Source organism: Struthio camelus, chromosome 8 (genome assembly GCF_040807025.1).
Source record: "Struthio camelus isolate bStrCam1 chromosome 8, bStrCam1.hap1, whole genome shotgun sequence".
Lineage (NCBI taxonomy): Eukaryota > Metazoa > Chordata > Aves > Struthioniformes > Struthionidae > Struthio > Struthio camelus.
Window position 1 is genome coordinate 13,843,744 of NC_090949.1, and position 18,853 is coordinate 13,862,596.

The 18,853-nt window shown below is 40.5% G+C and overlaps 1 protein-coding gene and 1 long non-coding RNA gene across 7 annotated transcripts in view; one reads left to right on the plus strand and one right to left on the minus strand.

Annotated features, from left to right (window-relative positions):
* Positions 1–18,853, minus strand: part of NTNG1 (netrin G1) — a 166,400-nt gene that overhangs the window by 130,723 nt on the left and 16,824 nt on the right. The window lies entirely within an intron of this gene.
* Positions 1–18,853, plus strand: part of LOC138068006 (uncharacterized) — a 33,316-nt gene that overhangs the window by 5,302 nt on the left and 9,161 nt on the right. The window contains exon 2 of the long non-coding RNA XR_011142517.1: positions 17,227–17,302. This is a non-coding gene — a long non-coding RNA (uncharacterized lncRNA). The remainder of the gene's footprint in view (positions 1–17,226; positions 17,303–18,853) is intronic.

An 18,853-nucleotide genomic window follows, 5' to 3' on the forward strand; every position in this document is an offset into this window, starting at 1 on the left:
GTTTCTGTCACTATTTTTTTAGGAGCGTTTTGGATTCTGTTTTTTTCCTATTCATACTCCCCATGTTTAACAACTAAGATCACTGTAAAGCTCTCAAACATTATCATTCATATAAAATTATTTGTTGTAAGCACATCCAGTGGTTTGGGCCTACGATGGGAAAAGAGGAACCTGCTCCACTGCAGACTAAGACTGCCAGACAACTCCGTGATAGGCACTGTTAAAGTGTTGCTAGTGATAACTGATTGCACCAACTTGAAACTAGCCATCGGGGTCTGTAATGCCCCAGGGCCCTGTTATTTTTGCCACGATGCTAGTGGGGAATGGGGGTACAACAGTTGCAGCTGCTAAGTCATTTCTCCCTGCACCACTCCCTGCAACAGCTCCCCTGCAAATGAATATACAGATCCATCTCGCTTCTGTGAGATATGGTGGGGCAAGATACTTGTTATACAGTGGAGTCATAGTATTTGTGTCCAAGCCCCTGTATTTCATGGGATGACCAAGTCCTCTGGTCAGTGGGGATTGCAAATGAAAGAAATGTGCATCAAATCAGCCTTTGCCTTTCTGTAAAGGCAGCTATTCTTGTGCTAGGTGCCCATTGTGAATTGTTTCTGAATAGATGTAAAAATCTCCAGTCTTCCCAAATCCTACAGCCTGACCTTGTTGAATTTTTATGCTGATACGATGCTGAGGTGTTTTATTGGAATCTACTATTATGCTTTGATCCAAAAAAACATGTATTCATCACTGCAACACCCAATGCTGCTGTTTCATCCGCCCTCAGAGCCTGAGTCTCTGGATGCAGTAAGCTGGGACACGCAGCACTGTCAGCTAGATACAAGGGAGGCTGCCGCACGTTTTAAGCATGAGAATGACTAGTATATGCTTTGAAAAGTAGTTATCTGAAACCCTCATACATGTAACTGCCCTGAATTAAAGTCATGGAAAATCTGCCATGCCAAGGCAAGAAGAAAATCACAGTATGTCTCAAAGGTGATACCTTTTATCAGAAATGTATAAAAACTATGGATTCAACAGACAGGTCTATTCCTTTGAGTATGTTAATCCTCTCACTGCATGTCATCACTGACCATCTGTTTTTTATGATAACAAAACACTCTTCCCTAACAAGATGGAAGAAAAAGGAGAACTTGACCCTCAGCTGAAAATGTGAAATCTCTCTATGGAAGTGGGGAAGGAGAAAGAATCATTGTAGGACAATCATCAGCAATGGGGAAGAGACTATAAATTACAGAATCTGAAAACTAAGTCAAAAGCAAGGACTGCAAATGAAGAAAAAAAAAAAACAAAATTGTGGGATGCAGTCTGCACAGAAAGACTTACGAGCAAGCAATATCAACTGCACTTTTTGTCTGTCAGGTGAATTAATTTGGGAAGTCGCACTTAGGCTATGTAGGTTTACACTGTCCTTAATTCCACGAAACAGTTACCTGACTAAGCTATAAATCTGTAGTTTAGGTGTGCCTGAGATATAATCTCAGTAGCTTGGGTCCCAGCAGCCACGTAGTTGTGGCAGCACAAGGCTCGCTGACCTTACTGAGAGCATGCCAGCTTTGCTAGGTGATTTATAGTTTCCACGCTACATCCCTATTATGTCACTGCGATATGGCCTTTTCTATCTGTCTTCAGACTTAAACTCTCATTCAGGCTTTTGCTGCATCATGTCTTGATTATGGCAATGACCTTTCCTCTGGCCTTGACAAATGCAATTTTGCCCTGTTGGTAACCATCCAGACTGCTGCTGTGAGGACCAGTTTTCAAGCTTGTTGCTCCAGCCCCCTCACCCTCCCACCACCTCACCCACCGTCACCAGCCTCCCTTCGCTATCTCATCAAACATGCTGCTTCTCCTCACTGTCAAAGCCTTTCACAGCCACTCGTAATATCTTTTTCAATGTTGAGAAATCAACTCCTGCCTCATATCACTGTGTGGTAACAAGACTCCTTACTTGTACTGTTTTATTAGTTACTTATTACACAAGCACCATTGTGCTTTCCCCTGTCCTGCCTTTAACACTTGGGAGGAGCTCACTATGAACACTAGTAAAAACAGATCATTAATCTCCTTAAGTTTCTCTCCATAAATAAAAATCTCTCTTGCAGTGATGTCTCACGAACATTTGACACTAAATATTAATGATGTGCTATATTATGACTCCTGTCTGTCATGCTGACTACTGTTGCCTTTCTGTTTCTTTGTGCTCTACAACCTGCCCATACCTGTTGTCTCCTTTTTTAAAATTAGAGCTTGAGTTTGGGGAGAAGGGATTATCTGGATGTTTGGACAGCATCTTAAATACAAGTGCTCTAAAATAGTATGGTTTATAAATAGTTACTATAATGGCAACATAGAAACAGCTTGCTCAAGAATCAACCAATTACACACTTAGTCTTGACAAAGTTATGCAAATTATATCTTTTAAGGGCCACTGTAGAATGTAGTATTATCCTCAGCCTGACTTCCTGTGCAGACTCCTAACAATTTCTTAGACATTGTTACTGCTGGTTATTCTTGCACTATTTTGATATTTGGAGAACTGATTCCCTTCTGAAGATAAGTGAGAAAAATGAGTAGAGGCATGGAAAGATTTTTAGGCAAAGAGAATCTGAAAAGGCTTGACTGCTTAGCTGGAGAAGGAGACACATGAGAAATACGAAGCACAAAAATACACAGAAAGTACATTAAGCTATTATAACAGCACCATCAACTCTTTTGACTTACTGGAATACTTGAGTTGTAACAGTAATCTGTTAAATTTAGCTGATATGGCAAATGTAGAGCTACTCCTTGAAAGCTACTGCAGTGACTTCTTTTTTTCCCCCTCTCTTCCCTTCAAGAATTATGTATGAAACCAGGAACTTCCATGCTCTGAGATATCAAGTATAGCCTCTAAAGCTCTACAAATGCCTTTAATTCTTTTAAAGGTACTTAAAGCAAGCAGTGAGAAAGTAAAGGAGATGAATTATGGTTTCCCATCATTTTCTCCTATTATTTTCCTCCAGGAGAATCCTTAATCACAATGTTTGTTAAGAGTTTGCATATGAAAGACTGTAGAAGCAATCCAGTAATGTGGGAAGGATGCCAACTCATTCAGGGAGCTTTGTGTGAGATAAGAGGCAGGAGTTTCCTTTCATTCATGAAATGTTTCTGAAAATTCTAAGATATTTCAACAGAAACTTCAAATGAATTGAATGATCACAGTAGACATCACACTTGATTCAAAGGATTTTAAAAGTTTTAGGGAGTACCCATATCGCATATTTAATCCCTTACACAAATATTAAGTACAACAAAAGTCATTAGAAATTGCAAATACCAGAGTAGTCTTCCAACTTTGCTTGGTTCTTCAGCTTATGATGAGACACTATAGCATGATCAGCTACCACTGTACATCTTCATTTCTGGCCCTTGTAATTTAGATTAGTTAGCATCTATAGGATTTCTGTCAGCCTTTGTAGTTACGCATATGAGTCCTCCTTCTACAGAAGGTCATCTTCATATTTATTGCCAGAACACTTCTACAAACAGTTTGGTCTGCTCCAAAGAGCAGAAAGCAACACTGAACTGAAAAGGAACATCAGAAAAGAGTATTTTAAGCTTAAGATGATGCTAATCTTAGCTGGAAAGACTTGTGCTTTTGATCCTTCTGAGATATTTAGTGAACAATGAGCTATGTGCCTGCATAAATTCCTTCCCTCCCTCCCTCACCCCCAGTTAAATCTGAGATGTAAATGCACACCCTAGTACTCGGGAACATTATGAACGTTTGTAAAACTTTCTGAAAGACTTCCTGTCCATTAGCCATTGGCTAGTTTACAAAAAGGCATAAATATAGCATTTTCCTCTTGAAACAGATGTAATCTCCTTGCAGTGTTGTTCGTGCTGTCTGAAGGAAAACAATACTCATTTTATCTCAGACCCGCTGAAATGATGGCATCTCTCAGTGTAAACTGAAAATATATTTGGAATTTAATTTGATTCAGCTTTCAGAATTTCACACATGTGGGATGAACACATGAGGGTAAGTTTTCGGTAATTACAGTGAGACATGTTAGGAGGGCTGTATCCTGTCAGGTCATCTGTGCAGCAAAAGACTGGGTTTTCATACTGTCAGGAAGCACCTAAGACTAAGTGGGTCTGGCATGACCCACTAGGTTGACAGTTGCATTTTAATTCCCATTCTTAAAGCTTACATGAAACACAGCTTCACGTTTTCAAGGATGAATATATTGTAAAACTTGTTATCCACAATGTGGAGTGAATGTGCCTGTTTTAGTTCTCAGTTTACGCTCATCACAAATGAAGAGGGAGAAAAGTAGACCCACCAAGCATCTCATCCTGGTTAAGACTTGAAACGGATCTAGACATAATTTGGAGCATCCTAAGGACTGCCCTAATTCATACTGGTCACACATGTCCCAGTGTACTGGCCATCTGGAAGGGTTTTATTAGGTCTGTTCCACACCCTCCTGCCTCTGGTGTGGTGTCTCTCCTCAACGTGCTTCTGATATGGGGGAGGATCAAAGAACAGATGGTGCTGAACTGGCTTTGCCAATCCTTTGCACTTGGGGAATTTTCCTGTGCCAGGAAAAATCCTCTGCTGCTTTCCAGCTATGCTACATGGCCAAGGCAACACTGGATATCCAAACCAGAACCTAGGAACTTCCGGAGTGACTTCTGTGGATTTACTCCAAATGTATATAGGTGAAGCTCAGGGCACAGAGAAGCCTGTGGCAGACAGACTAGTTGGTTTGTAATGATAAGGCAGAGCTGTGCGGTCAACCCATTAGGGATACAGGAGCAAGCCCCAAAAGAGGCAGAGGTCTACCATCTATTGAAGAGTAAAGATAAAAATAAATGTTGAACAGCTGCTGTATTCACTTTGCGCTAACCAAGGATGTTTTTGAGGGGTAAATATCGTTTAGAATAATCCATTGTGCAAAAGCCTTTGGATTATCTACTGCTCTCACAACATGCTTCAGAATAGCTATTCTGAGTTGTACAGAAGGACTGTCCAGAGCCCTTTGGCTAAGAAAACAATTAGGAAACCCATTCTGTATTTCAAAACTGGAAATAAGTACCCCAACAAACTTAGGGTAACATCAGAGAGTGAGCAAGCTATTGGAGGAACAGTGACAAGGTGTTTCATAATTGAGGATCTGCAAACCCTTGCTGACAGTAGGATCAGCACAGTGGGACCCAGCGTTCCAAGGAAGATATTCTAAGTCTGGCAGAAATTTTACTGCTTTTCTGTAACCCAGATCATCATAGCGTCAGTTTAGACAATTTTTATTTCTGAAGGACAGCATCTGGCCTACCTGGCACACTTAGTAACTTCAGATGTGTATATTTTTCAAAGCAAAAAGCATGGCAAAAGCATATAACTCAAACTGACAGAACCCTATGTTTGGGATGACTACTTTTTGTTGATAATAACAATTTAAAATAATGTAAGTTCCTTTTCTGCTATGCTTCAGCATGATGCAACCTGGAAGAGTGTCAAACAAAGTTTTAAACAGAAATGCCAAAAGATCTTATAAATGTAGCAGTACTACCAGGCTGTGCAATGAAGGACGGGAATAAGTAATTTCTGCAAAAATATTAAAGATTGAACTGAGTCCCTAATAACAATTGTAAATGGGCAAGATTCTGAAATTGTAAGGCAACAAGATGTGAGGTAACATCTTGGTCATGGCACTGCAAAACTTCTAATATTATTTTGTCTGTTCCCAAATAAGAAAAGGAAAAGGCTGTAGAAACTTTAGAAGACTTTCAACAAATTCATTGCAATTAGTGGCAGTTTAACTCACGTTTCCATTCATGTGAAAAGCTCACCTGTATCCTATATAGGCTCAAACCCAATCCTGCCCTTGTGCGGAACTGAATCTTATTTTATTTGTGTCTCATGTTCTCCCCCTATTTTGTGCTCAGTGGAATTTATACTTTCTTTTCCATTCGCAAACTGTCCAAACGCAATCAGGGCATGTTTCACAGAGCTAAGTTGCTTGCACTGGTGCAATGCAACCTTGTACCAGCTGCTTTGGTTTGTCCTCAGGTATCACAGTACTTGACTCTGTATGTTCTGGGAAAATCTGGATAGCGACCCTACAGTGCCCAAGAACTATAGGGTTTGTATGAACACTGAGGTTGGATAAGAGCCAGATCTATTAATTCCTCATTTGTGTCCATGTATTGTCCATGTATTTAAGCTTCTTCCTAATAATATTTTGACCTTGGTAGTGAAAGAGAGCCATATGGCATCTTCTACTACTGACAACAACTGTTTTTAGTATAATCAGTGCATCACTGATATGATATGTTTAGATGTTTTAGATTCATCTGTGCTACTCACTTGTGGCAAACTCAATTATAAGTTGCATGTTAGTCAGGGTCCTAGAGTAAACCAGTCTCATTTTCATACGACATGGGCATTGTATTTTCTGCCATAAAGCTGCTTACACGTGAAAGGTCCTGACCAACTGCTTCTCAAGGCCATAACCCTTTCCATCTTCTAACCCCATCCCAAAAATCACATAATGACAGAATAGTTGGAGCTAGCAGGCACCTCCAGAAATCATCTGGTCCAACACCCCTGCTCAAGCAGGGTTAACTGGAGCAGGTTGCCTGGGACCATGTCCAGTCAGGTTTTGAGTATTTCCCAAGACAGAGATTCCTTTGAACGCGCTTGTTCAATGTGACACCCCTAAAAAAATCAGACAACTAAGGAAAGCAAGATGGCATGTCAGTCATAGAATCAGGATGTAATTTAAAATAAAAATAATGCATCATCATCAAAGTGGGCATGCCATCTTGCTAAAGGCAGCCTTCTGGTCCCTTCCTTTTTGTTACTTTTTATATTTGTGTTTCAAATTATACTGTAAATCATGGGGACAATATCTTCCTTCAATTCTGTATAATGTCTGGCGCAGTGAAGTACCAAACTTAACTGATGGCTTTAGGAATCCCAATAACCCACCATTTGTTTTTGCCATTTGCTGTCCTAGGAGGTAAATGATGGTTCAGGGAATAGCATCTGAGTAGCATTGCCCAAGTGTCTATTTTGTCAAAATGCATGTACTAAATAATGACACCTGGTTGTGTGTGTGTGGTTTTTTTTTTTTTTTTTTTTTTTTTAAGAATTCTTAATTTCCCCAGGAAGATCATTTGCTATATTTAATAATGGGATGAAAGAACTAAATAGTGCTTAAAAAAAAAAAATTAAAAACCACATAATGCACTGTGAATAGAACAGTGATATCACCTCCTTTTTGTAATATGCCTTTCTGAATAAAATATTAATGCTAAGCATAATGGAAACTAGTTAATAAACCTTAGAAAAGAAGAAAACAGGGCTGAAAGTTATTCAGGGTTTTTCTATTTCTTTCTTTTCTCAGCAGCCATGTTATTTAATAGAAGACTTGTAAAATTCTTAAGAATTCTATAATTCTTAATTCTACTGTTTCAGAATCCTGAAAGTTTAAAAAATATTTTAGATACTGTCAGATTACACACAACCCTTGTAGCTTTTACATTGAAACCACAGCCTTAGAAAAATAGAAAACAGATCATAATAATATAATTACAAATAATGACCGAGTACAGAATTATGCCTTATATAAAAATACTTTTAAAATTGTAATAATAAATTAATACATCTTTACTATGCAGTAGATATCTGCCGTTTGTTATAAAAGGAAAGAATGAATGTCGCTTTTGTAGGTATTTAAGGTAAGCTTGGACAAAATACAGGGCAGCAGACAATGGTGACTTACTCCCAAATGAACACTATTAATATCATAAAAATTTAGCAATCTTGAGAATTCTCTACATCCTCTGCCTGGAAATGGAGACGACCAAAATGAGATGCAAATCAGTGCCTTTATCTAATGAATAATGCAAATGAGTGCTCCTCTTATGGTGCAGCAGTCTGCAGGAATCCTCTCTGCCTCACCTCACATTTCTTGTGGATTTAAGCACCATGTGTCAGAAGAAATTAGAGAAAGGAATTGCCAAGAAATGACAAAGCCTTGGAGCCCCAAGTCAGTGCAGACAGCAAGGTACATTAAGATGCATGGTACAGAGAGGGAGAGAGTTGACATCTCATTAAAATGAAAATGTTGCTATTTTCCCTTCACCTAGTTAATGGAGTTGTATGACACTGTAATCTGCGATTATTTGTGTAGCTATTAGTTAGAGATATCCTCCAAAATGCTACCAAGGTGGGATGTGAAAAACTTTAAAGTCTTTCCATTTTTGGCAAAAACGTTGGTGCTATTTTATCTCTTTGATACAAATTAACTGCATCAGTATTTTTCTAGCAGCATTACAGCACGCACTGCATCTTATCCATTAGTCACGAGCTTTGCTGTAACTTTCTCTTAGCACCTAATATTACCTTCCAAAAATATATTCAAGCAAACAAACCTGAAGGCATACAAGCCCTGAAAATTAACGTTAAGTCCTTTTTTCAGCCGTTATTTTGCCTGAATAAATTCTTGATTCAGAATCCAGCACAGATTTCATCTGTTCCACTAAAAAATCTTAGCATGCAGACTAGTCACACTGTCACAGCCACGTTGTCAAGTCCCTGCTCTTTGTCATTATCTCAGATTCCAAAACTGGGGATTTGTGAAACTTAACACTTCTTTTGACAGGTATTCTCTCTAAGTACAGAACAGGCAGACCCAATCTAACAAAGCTGTTCACTTCCCAGACAGCTTCCTAGTTACCAAATAGTGAGCGGTGGCGGGAGCGACCGTGTGCCCGTGGCGCCTGCGAGCCCTGGCCATGTACGGAGCTGCAGAGATAGCAGGTCTTGGCACGCAGGTCCTGAGGCTCTTGGTTTGGGTGGCAGAGGAGGACTGCGTGCTGGCACCTGCTGCTGTAACTATGGGGTGCGCGTGTGCTGCCTGTTGTAACTGCCGCCACCTAACGCTGCAGGCAGAAAACGGGGGAAGACCTTTTGTGTAACTATTGCATCCTCTGTGCAATGCAATGATTGAAAAAGCTTATTTGGGGGGGAAAAAAATCCAGCTGCTCACCTGGAAAGTCGAGATCATTGCAAAGTCCCGAACCATAGTGCTGAGAACTTAGAGTTAATGCAACCACTCAACTTTAGGGCTCAAATCACATCAGATATAACCACAGGGCCGTGCTCCTTTTGTTCCCTGGTCTGGTCTGGTCTGTGAACCAGCTGGTGACAGATCAGTGCTTGATTCAGTTACCCGTAAAACAGATAAATCTATATACAAAGCAAAAATGAGATTAAAGATGTTTTACTATATGTCCTTTCAGGAACTGTGAAAAAGAAACCCTTTTATCACAAGCTGACAAAGACATCATTGCTATTTATAGTTGCGCTTCAGTTCATCAGTTGGATGCACGCTACAGAAGACTACAGCACTAGTAACGCTGTCACTAAATTAAGAGCTTACAGTTTCTTTTTAATAGTTGAAAGTAAAGCCATTTCTCTATTGGACAGCTTGTTGCAGACATAATAGTGCAAAAAAAATTTTTTTTTGATGGTTTTTCCACTCAGTTCAATTGTATTGAATCAAGGAGGGATTGCCTGGGATATAGTTCAAGGGAGAATTTGGCGTGAACTCCATAAAAATGTGACTCGCAATCAATATACCATTTTCACTCTCTTAAATTAAATGGACATAGGTTCTCTGGTTGCATTCCTGCTAGCAGTTATGATGCCAGGAATATATAGAGAGTTTAGATTCCCACTATCAAGGATAATGATAACTATAGAGAAAAAAAACTACTGCTAAAGCAGACTAAGCAGTTGATTTGAAGCAGGGAGACAATTAAAGCCCAGCATTTCTGAAAGAGTAATAAAAATGTCATGACAAATGATGGATTGTTACAAGTCCTTGGCTTCTTCCTAGCACTCTAGAAGAATATGGTGTTAAATCAGCTCCAAGAGATTATTAGTGGTATGTGTTATTTTCACAAACTCAAGGAAGTGAGTATCATTTCATAAATCAACTGCAGGTTAAAATTAGTTTTTGTTTTTGTTCAGCTTTAGTTTTGTGACCTTTACATATACAATTATCAAAAACACAAAATTAAAAAAATGCTGGAGCCTGGCTCAAACTAAGAGGAGAAAAGCTAAAAATCTTCTATTAAGAAAAAAATAAAAACAAATTGGAAAATAGCTCTTTCCTCTGGCTACAGCTCTGGCTCAATGCCTGTGAGGTTCACTGAGAGCAGAATAAGATGTTGAGCCAGTAGAAAAGGACTCTCATTTCTTGTTAGCAAAGGCCTTGTAAATCACTTGTAAAGTGTTTTCCCATATTGTGTTATGTGTTTACTTTCTGTATCATGTTTATGTGTAACGTTATGAAAATTAGGTCAGAAAATTATAAATGATTAAAAACAACAATAACTGCACCTACCCACCTGGCATGCAGAGACCTATGAAGTACATGGCATAAGCAGAGATGAGTATTATCGGATACAGAAGTAGCATAGGCTCAGTTATAAATTTCCTTGCTTTATGTATTTATGGGCAAGATTGTGTCTTCTAACAAGTCTGTAAGACAATACTGTTGGACTCTCAAATATTTCTTACATGGGAAAAACTGGTTTCTCCTGCAAACTAGAGTATTTGCCCACAAATCTGTGAAAATCTGCAGAGAAATATGAGGGATTTCTGTCCTCCTGTTCTGAGATGCAGTATTGCTACACTCTCTGCACTGGGACAGGCTGCTCAGGAGTTGCAGTACCCAGGGGAGCAGTGTCTGGGCAGGTCCCCTGTTTTCCTTGGAGCGTGTGTAATATTAAAGGGCAGGATCTGCCAGAAAGACTGACATTATCTTGCAGAGAGCTATTACAAGTTCAAGGGGACAAGTTTATTGCCCTGTTCTTTGGTACTAGTCCTGCACTACTGTTTCATGACAGATGTTGAGACATGTTTCTCAGCAAAATGCTGTGGATCCAATCACTGGTTAAGAGCAATGTTTTCTGAATGCCAAAGGTGTTATTTCATCTTTGTAACAGTAAACGTGTTCTGCTTTACGTCTAAGTTTTATATGGTTCCTAATTATAAACAAGCCACTTACTAATCCAAAGTAAAGCTAATGACAGTAAAAGATTGCTCAGCATTGCCCTTGTAATGCCACACTCCACTTTCTAAGGCCTGTTCAGTCCTTGGACAGGGGCTAGGATGACACCAGAAAATAGAAACTGTGACTGTGGTTTAGGTGACAATGGTTTATAGAAGCTCATATAAAGTGGTGTCATAAAAAAAAACATGTTGAATAGGTCATCACAGGTGCCATTCATCTTTTTGACAAGAATTAATTGCTGTTTTTCAGCTCCTGTAAATCTCCTTTTAGGGTATCAGAAGGAACAGGGCTGTCAGGAGAAGCAGATGCTGACAACTGTGTTAGCATAGGCTCAGTGACCTTAGGGATGGGAACTGAAAAACCTGTCTGAGGCTGAGGTTAAATTTAGTGTGGTCCTACTGTTGTCTGAATTTTTGTTTGTTTGTCATTCCAAATCCATCTCTTACCCTACTGGGAACTTGACAAGATGCAATCACCAGAATGACATTTACTCCAAATTCTTAGTCAGATTGTTATTGATCAGAAGAGTCAAATGCTGCCTATTAAAAGGCTATGCCAGCTTTCTCTGTACTCTTGCAATATATTTACTTTCTTAGAGTTTGTGTCTAGGAAAAGCAGCACTATAAGGGAGTTCTCATAAAACAATTAATATTTCAGTGCATACTTCTATCCTATTGCTGAAGTTTTTAATCCTAAGACTTCAGAAAGAACACCTGTATCTGTCTGAGGTTCACAACCAAGGACTGCATGGATCCTTACCATTTTACAAGGGAGTATTGCCCCAAAAGGAGTAGCAGAAGCACAAGTAAAAATAAATCCATTAGTTCTGGCTTCTCCTTGAGCTCCAGAGCCCGTAATGCAGGATGGATCCAGCCATGCTGGCATTGGGAAGATGCTTGTGTTCTTTGCAGCAGCTCCACATTTCTCTCCTCAATCTGCCTTTTCTTCAATCTCCATCATTTTCAAGCACTTCTGTTTCAGTGGGGCCGGAGGGAGGGGGGCTGGCCCTCCGGCAGGTGGTGTCCCCTCGGGAGACTGTGCACACAGTGGATGAGCAGGATGGGTGTGCTGCTGTCCCCACCTCAGCTCAGTGCGTTTATACACCTTTACACCACCTTGAGGGAGCTGGGCTGGCAATATTTCTGCACTCCAGCAAAAGAGAAGTGGTGCCAGTTCAGCTAATACATATCTGAGTGCCCAGCTGGCAGCACGGGAACCATCTCACATACAGCTTGGAAGTTTCTATTTCCTCCTTTTTGCCAAAGATGGGCCATCCGGTTCCAAAACTAACAGAAGGAGGGGAAACAAACGTGTGTGTATATGTTTTCAAAAAAAAAAAAAAAAAGGGGGGGGGGAAGAGGTGAAGGTTTCAAAATCCTGGGATTTTCAAACCTCAATCATTTGTCTATTGTTTTATGTTAAAACGGCATTATTGATTAGATGTCCACAAAATGCTAAAAAAAAGGGCTTTTTTAATTAACAAAAAAGGAAACTGCTAAGTCTTGTCCTAAGACTTATTCTTAAACCTATAAAACATGAGGTTCATAAATGATGACGCTTAGGTACTGTAGAGCGCTACAATGGGTGATGGTACAATTATGGAGAAATATGAGAAGATTATTCAATAACAGATCCTCCTGTCCTTTTTAATTATTTACAAACAAGCCATGACATGAATAAAGCTAAACTAACATATATTAATATGCAGACTCTGATATGTATGACAAGGCACTTTCCAGTTAGAACATCTAAAATATGCTTTCTGAGCATTCTTGCATGCCCTTAAATTGCTGAAAGTATACCTAAGAACCAAATGTTTGAACCAAATCCTGTCTTGTCACTACAGACGCTCAGCCTTGCTTTGAAGCTCAGAAGGGTGCAGCAGTCCAAAGCCAAACACTAATATAATGAGTAGAGAAGTTTTGTAAATGAAAAGGTGGGAAATAAATGAAATTTTGTGAAATTGCCTCTGACAATAAATTGACAAAAAGATAAAAGGCATACTGCTAATTTTGCTTTTACTTAAGACAGTTTTCAAGTTTCTGGTAGAGAGTTTCAAACTAGTACAGAGGGCTTAATCACGTTACTAAGGAAGCAATATTTGGGCATGATCCATTGCCGTCAGTGGGAGTCCTTCTGTTGACTTACACAGAGCACATTAATTTCAGTGGGAGATCATACTTTAAGACCTGTTTACAAAAAGTCAAACACTGATTCTTAACCATGAAATGTACATCATGATTGACCTTTAACTGTTTTTTAGTTTTGGAAGGATATCTTTTTTTTAAAAAAAAAAAATAAGGCAAAGTCAGTGCTTCAGATAACAAAAAGCTTGTGTGTTCTTGAATTATTTTCAAAAGCTACTCTTTCTTCTATTTCAGGAAAAAAAAAAGGGGAATCAAAGTGTAAACTGGTAGCAAAAATTCACCTTGAAGTTTTAGTGAGGAAAGCTAAAGATATGTGGACCCATTAAGCCCATAAGTTAATGTTTCTGGAAGTCTGCACAACTCTTGCAAGCGAGACACCTTGCTAGGATATTTCTGCAGGCCATCCCTGCAGTATTCTTACTGCTTGCCAGGTCCGTATGGTCAAGGAAGCCAAAAGGCATGCCAGAGAGTGCAAGGCTGAGAAAGATGGAGATGGAGAAAATAGAACATGTAGAAAGAATTGTTTTAGCAGATAGAAAATTACATTCCATACCTTTTCCTATAGCTGTGCACATAGTTGTTTTTAAAAGATGAGAGCTTTTTTGCAGTTGTTTGCTATTCTCTCCTTTCCCCCCCCCCCCCCCCAGTCATTTGTAAATGTCACCCACAAGCAGCTCTGTTTCTAGTTTTCACTGGAGGAAAGAGCATTATGAGCAGGTGTAGATGGTAAAAATCAAATTGATGAGTTAAAATGATGGCTCCTGACAGTTTTACAGATAAAAATCTAAAATGCACCAGGATGCTGGAAAGACACAGTATGTACATGTAAGAAAATACTCCTCTCATAATGGTGTCCCCTTTTAAAGGTTTTACAAGTACTTAGCCATAAAAATTCTCTCTGGGCTGAAGCTTGCCTTAAAATATCTCTGGTATAGTACAATTTCTGGCTTGTAATAAATTTAATTAATTTGCACTCTTTTCTTTCTTCTTCCTCTCTTTTTTTATTTCTAAATTCTCTATCAGCAGTCTGCCTCAAGATTAGAGGATGAGAAATCAAAGCACTTTTCAGAAAATAAGATGTAGGAAACATCAAGGCTGCGTGAAAGCACTTAAGCACATTGACAAGCCTGCCCGGTGCCAAGGATTTTCATGTCCCTAACTACATTTGTATTTCTGTATCAAGGCTGTGTCACTGCAAATGACCTGTGGAAATACAAATTTCCACAGATACAAGTAAATCAGGTACAGAATTCTCTCTACCTCTCATTTAGTGAGATTAATTTTCTAATGGACAAAGGCGCTTTTGCCTCATCAGTCAATGACTTAACAGTATCTAGGATTATTTTTAACTTTTCAGGGTCCAGCCAGTATTTACAGGTCCTGAACAAAGGCAAGAAACATTTGGCTTAATAGATCCATTACCTGTTTCTAGCTACTCTTGAGAGGCCTGAAAGTATAGGTACATGGTTTTTTTAATATCAGAAATTTCACCTTTGGTAGAACAGTATTAGTATTGCTTAAAAAACGCAGCAGTGGTACTCACACTAAAATGTAGAAGCTCTTCCAAATTCAGCAATTTCTAAACTCTGTGGATCAAAACAAATTACAGGTTTTCTTCCTTGCATAAAGAGATGGGTAATTTCGATACTTTTGTCAACAGGGACTGCTAATGCTTGTTTGTATTTCTCCATCTTTGCTCTACGAGTTAAAGCAGAAGGAATAAGATAGCTCTTATTGTCTGAGTCTGTGTATTTTTTTTTCCTTGAATGCTCTGACAGAATACTGTGTTCCTAAGTGTTTGCAAGGGGGAACTTGGGCTGTACATTGGACTAGCTACTTGATAAATAACATAAAAATGTAAATGTTAAAAACATTATTGGGAAATCAGCTTAAGTCTTCTTAAAGGAATACAGGTGAGCATACTAACAGGAATGATTTTCTTGACAATAGACGGGGTTTACACAACTCTCAGCTGAGTTTGGCTGGCATTGTTCCAACTAAGCTGCTTACAAATGCAAATTTTAGTATATGGAAGTGTCTCAGGAACTTGCATTTGGCTTCCAGTAATTCTTAGCTGTTATAATGTACGAGCCATGAAAGAAGGGAATGTGAAACTCTGGGGTTTGGAGACATACAGGTACTAAATGAAGAAGGGAAAATGTTTGTCCAGATAATTTTGAGAAATCTCACACAGCATAAAACTAGCTGTGGTGAGTCCTGCCAAATAAATCCCAAATTTGCACTCTGAGACTTGCCCATCACAGCAGGAAGAAATGCAATATCCCGTTGGCTGTACGCTGCCCTCAGGGTGAGGCAGCAGCCCAGAAAGCCTGATGCTCTGGCCGCTTGCGGAGGACGCTAGGGCGCCCGGTGCGCGGTGGAGACGTGACAAAGCGAGCTGCCTGCCCGCCGGGCGCCGCTCCCGCAGCCCCGCTCCTCCGCCGTGACGGCAGGATTAAAAGCACAGGGGACAGGGCGGAAAGGCAGGCCCCCGTCTGAAACCTCGCACTGATGGGACGAGGCGCGGGGGTGCCGCTTTACTGCGCTGTGCTACCTCAGCAGACCTGGTCACGAGGGCCTCCCTGAAGCTTAGGCTCCTGAGCTGTGGGCTCCAGATCACCTTTGTCTCCCCAGCAGAGGCGCCAACTGCAGTACAGGGTTAGTAGAGCTTTTGTTTACAAAGTACTACTGTTTTATCACCGAAGGTGACAGCAGAGGGCTGAGGGGACACTTCTGACACAGCCGCAGGGAGAGCGTGCCGCGCTCCCCGCCCCGGGAGCGGCGCAGCCTCCGCGCTCCTGTGAGCGCGCTTCGTTTCTTCGAACATCGCAGCAGCCGCGTGCAGCGCCGCAGCGGCCCGGGTCTGCGGCCCGGCACAGGGCGGCAGGGCCCGCGTTTCGGCGTCCCGCTGCGCCGGGCCGGCAGCGGGGAGCCGCTCGCGCGGTTGCGAGAACCTCGTCTGCGGCGCCAAAACCGCCCCCAGCAGCAGAGGGCTGAGTTGGTTGCGGGAAGGCAACGCTGCGCCAGCTGGCAGGACTTAAATGCTATTACCCGCCACGCTTCCTGGGAGTGTAACCGTTCAGCGAGCGGCAGCAGTCTCTGCTTCGTACTGACCGGCCAGGAACTACTTGTTTGAAATCTTGTATAGACAGGCGTGAAGCATCTACGAAACAAATTCTCTGTAGTAGATTTAAAAGGAAAAAAAATATTAAAACACAGCCAAATTATATTGGTCTTGCCATAGCCATCAGTAACCAGCAAACAAAAGCTGTGTGTTCACAGACGGGCTTCCTTTCAATCCGTTACGTGCTGTAGGTGCTGTCAGGTGATAGAGACCTGAAGTAATTTCTGTTACCTGCGGAAATTTTACGTGGCCCGTTAAAATCTCTTGCTTCCTAAGATCAAGTATTATTATGATAATCATTTGTTGATCATTATGTTGGCTACAAAAGCCTAATATTCCCAGCTAACTTCAGAAATGAGGAGAAAATGGAAAAACATTAGGGAAATTATGAAATGGAATAAATACAGAATTAAAGGCAGTAGTTAAGCAGTTTCTGTAAACTGTATTTATAAAATATGTATCTTGTTAAAATGATAATAATCTTTGCACTTTTACCTTATTGTGATATGTGCCTGAAAACCTTGCAACTGAAAATAAACAGAACCCTGTTAAGTTTGTTCAGAAACCTTGTTTTCCCCACAGATATTTTTAACATCTTAAATATTTTGTAGGCACACTTTTGCTTAGCTTCAGGTTTGAAAACACTTAAGTTTCCAAGGTGTAACAGAGGGGGGAAAAAAGCAACTGGACTGCGTTTTGTTAATGATTTATCTTGATGTGTGATAATGAATAAAATGCAAGTCTGGTTTTCCAGCAATCCTTAGTTTTGATTTCCGCAAAACCACATTAACTTTGAGATTCTAGCAAGCCACTTGTTTTTCTGCTGCCATTAAGCATGTTGGTTTTTTTCCTCTAGGAACAGCTTTCCTAAGAGGTCTGAGGAACAGGACAGCTTTGACGTTTCTCCACAGACGCTGTCACGAAAGGCACAGGTAGGCTGTGCTCCCTGGGCCCGGCTGATGGGGGCCAAGGAGGGAGGGAAGGACTAGCAGGATGGCGGCCCTGCCTCCCTCTCGTCCCTCCCAGACGCTCCCGTCTGAGATGGGACCGTAAGGACGGAGGCGGTGCAGCAGTCGGCCAGAGCGGTTCCTGCCCTGTGCGGGGCAGAGGGGAAGGACGGGGAGTCTGTTAGGTACCTGCAGGTCTTGTCGTACTAAACGTGAAAGGAAATATCCCCTAACTTTAGAGGAAATGCCAAAATAAAAGTTGTGTTCTCTGAAAGATAAGGTTGTTTTCCAACATCAATGAAGGGACATTTCTATTAATTAAATGTACTCAAAAGAGTACAAAGTAGATGAATCCAGGTGCTGTATATAAAGACTGTAAGAACTGCCAGGTGTGTGCGTTCTCTTGAAATGAACATCTGTGAAAATGCATATTAAGCAAGGCAGTAATAACCTCATCTTTAACTCCATGTTTCCATTCTACCCCATGCTACTTCAGACTGCACAGACAGAGCTAAAATGAAGAACAGTATGCCCATATTTAGCCAATAAAAGAAAAAGCTTTTTCTTTTCAGTATCTTGTAAGAGGATTGTTCACCACTGCTTTAAAATGTCTCACCCAAGCACATGCATGCTAGAATGTTTCCAAAACAGAACACATTTTTATTTCTCACTTTGATTTATAAGTTACTTCGAAGAATATCTGTTAATTATTACAGTAAATTATAATAATGGTATCACTAACTACATTGCAGAGTGTTTTCCCTTTTTAAAGTAATATAAGCCTACTTGTAATTAAAGGAATGCTATATTAATGGTGCTGAAAGTCTCAGAGGGAAACATTTAATGTCCACCTCATAATATTATGCCAGAATTACATGCACAAAAGACTTTTTAATAATCTTTGTTTCTTAATTTAGTTTTGATTGGCTATGAAATACAGAGTAGCACTCAAGGGCTCAAATTTCTACCGCCATCAGCACTTCTGCTCTATAAATTGTACAACTGCACACGACTTCTGTCTGTAGGCTTCTCTTCAAGCTTCTGTTCAACCTACAAAGAAAATTAGCTGCAGGCAGCAGATAATTGCAGATAATTTTATCATTTTTATGCCACTGGGATGTCGGATTGGGTTATGATAGCTAGGGTTGCTTAAACATGAGCAGAAAGTTGTATTTTTATATTGCCATTTCAGCTGTAAACACAACATAAATCCTTCTCCAGTTTGCACATTACAGCGATAGCCACTAGGAGTCTCCAGGTGGAGAGTTTACTGCGAATTTAAATATTAACGTGGGGTAATGTCTGAATGCAAAAGCAGCGATAAAGGCTAGATCTTAGCAAACTGCGCAGCCCCTGTGTGAGGCAGCCCACAGCTGCCTGCTCGGGGAGCTGGTTCGAAAGGGGCGCTGCTGTCCCGGGTCCCTCCGAGGATTTTGGGGAGACGTGGTCTGAGACAGCCAGCGCAAGAGGGCAGCGGTGGCACACGGGGTTCACAAGGGGACCTTAAGTTGGTTTGTGGTTCTCATTGTACAAACA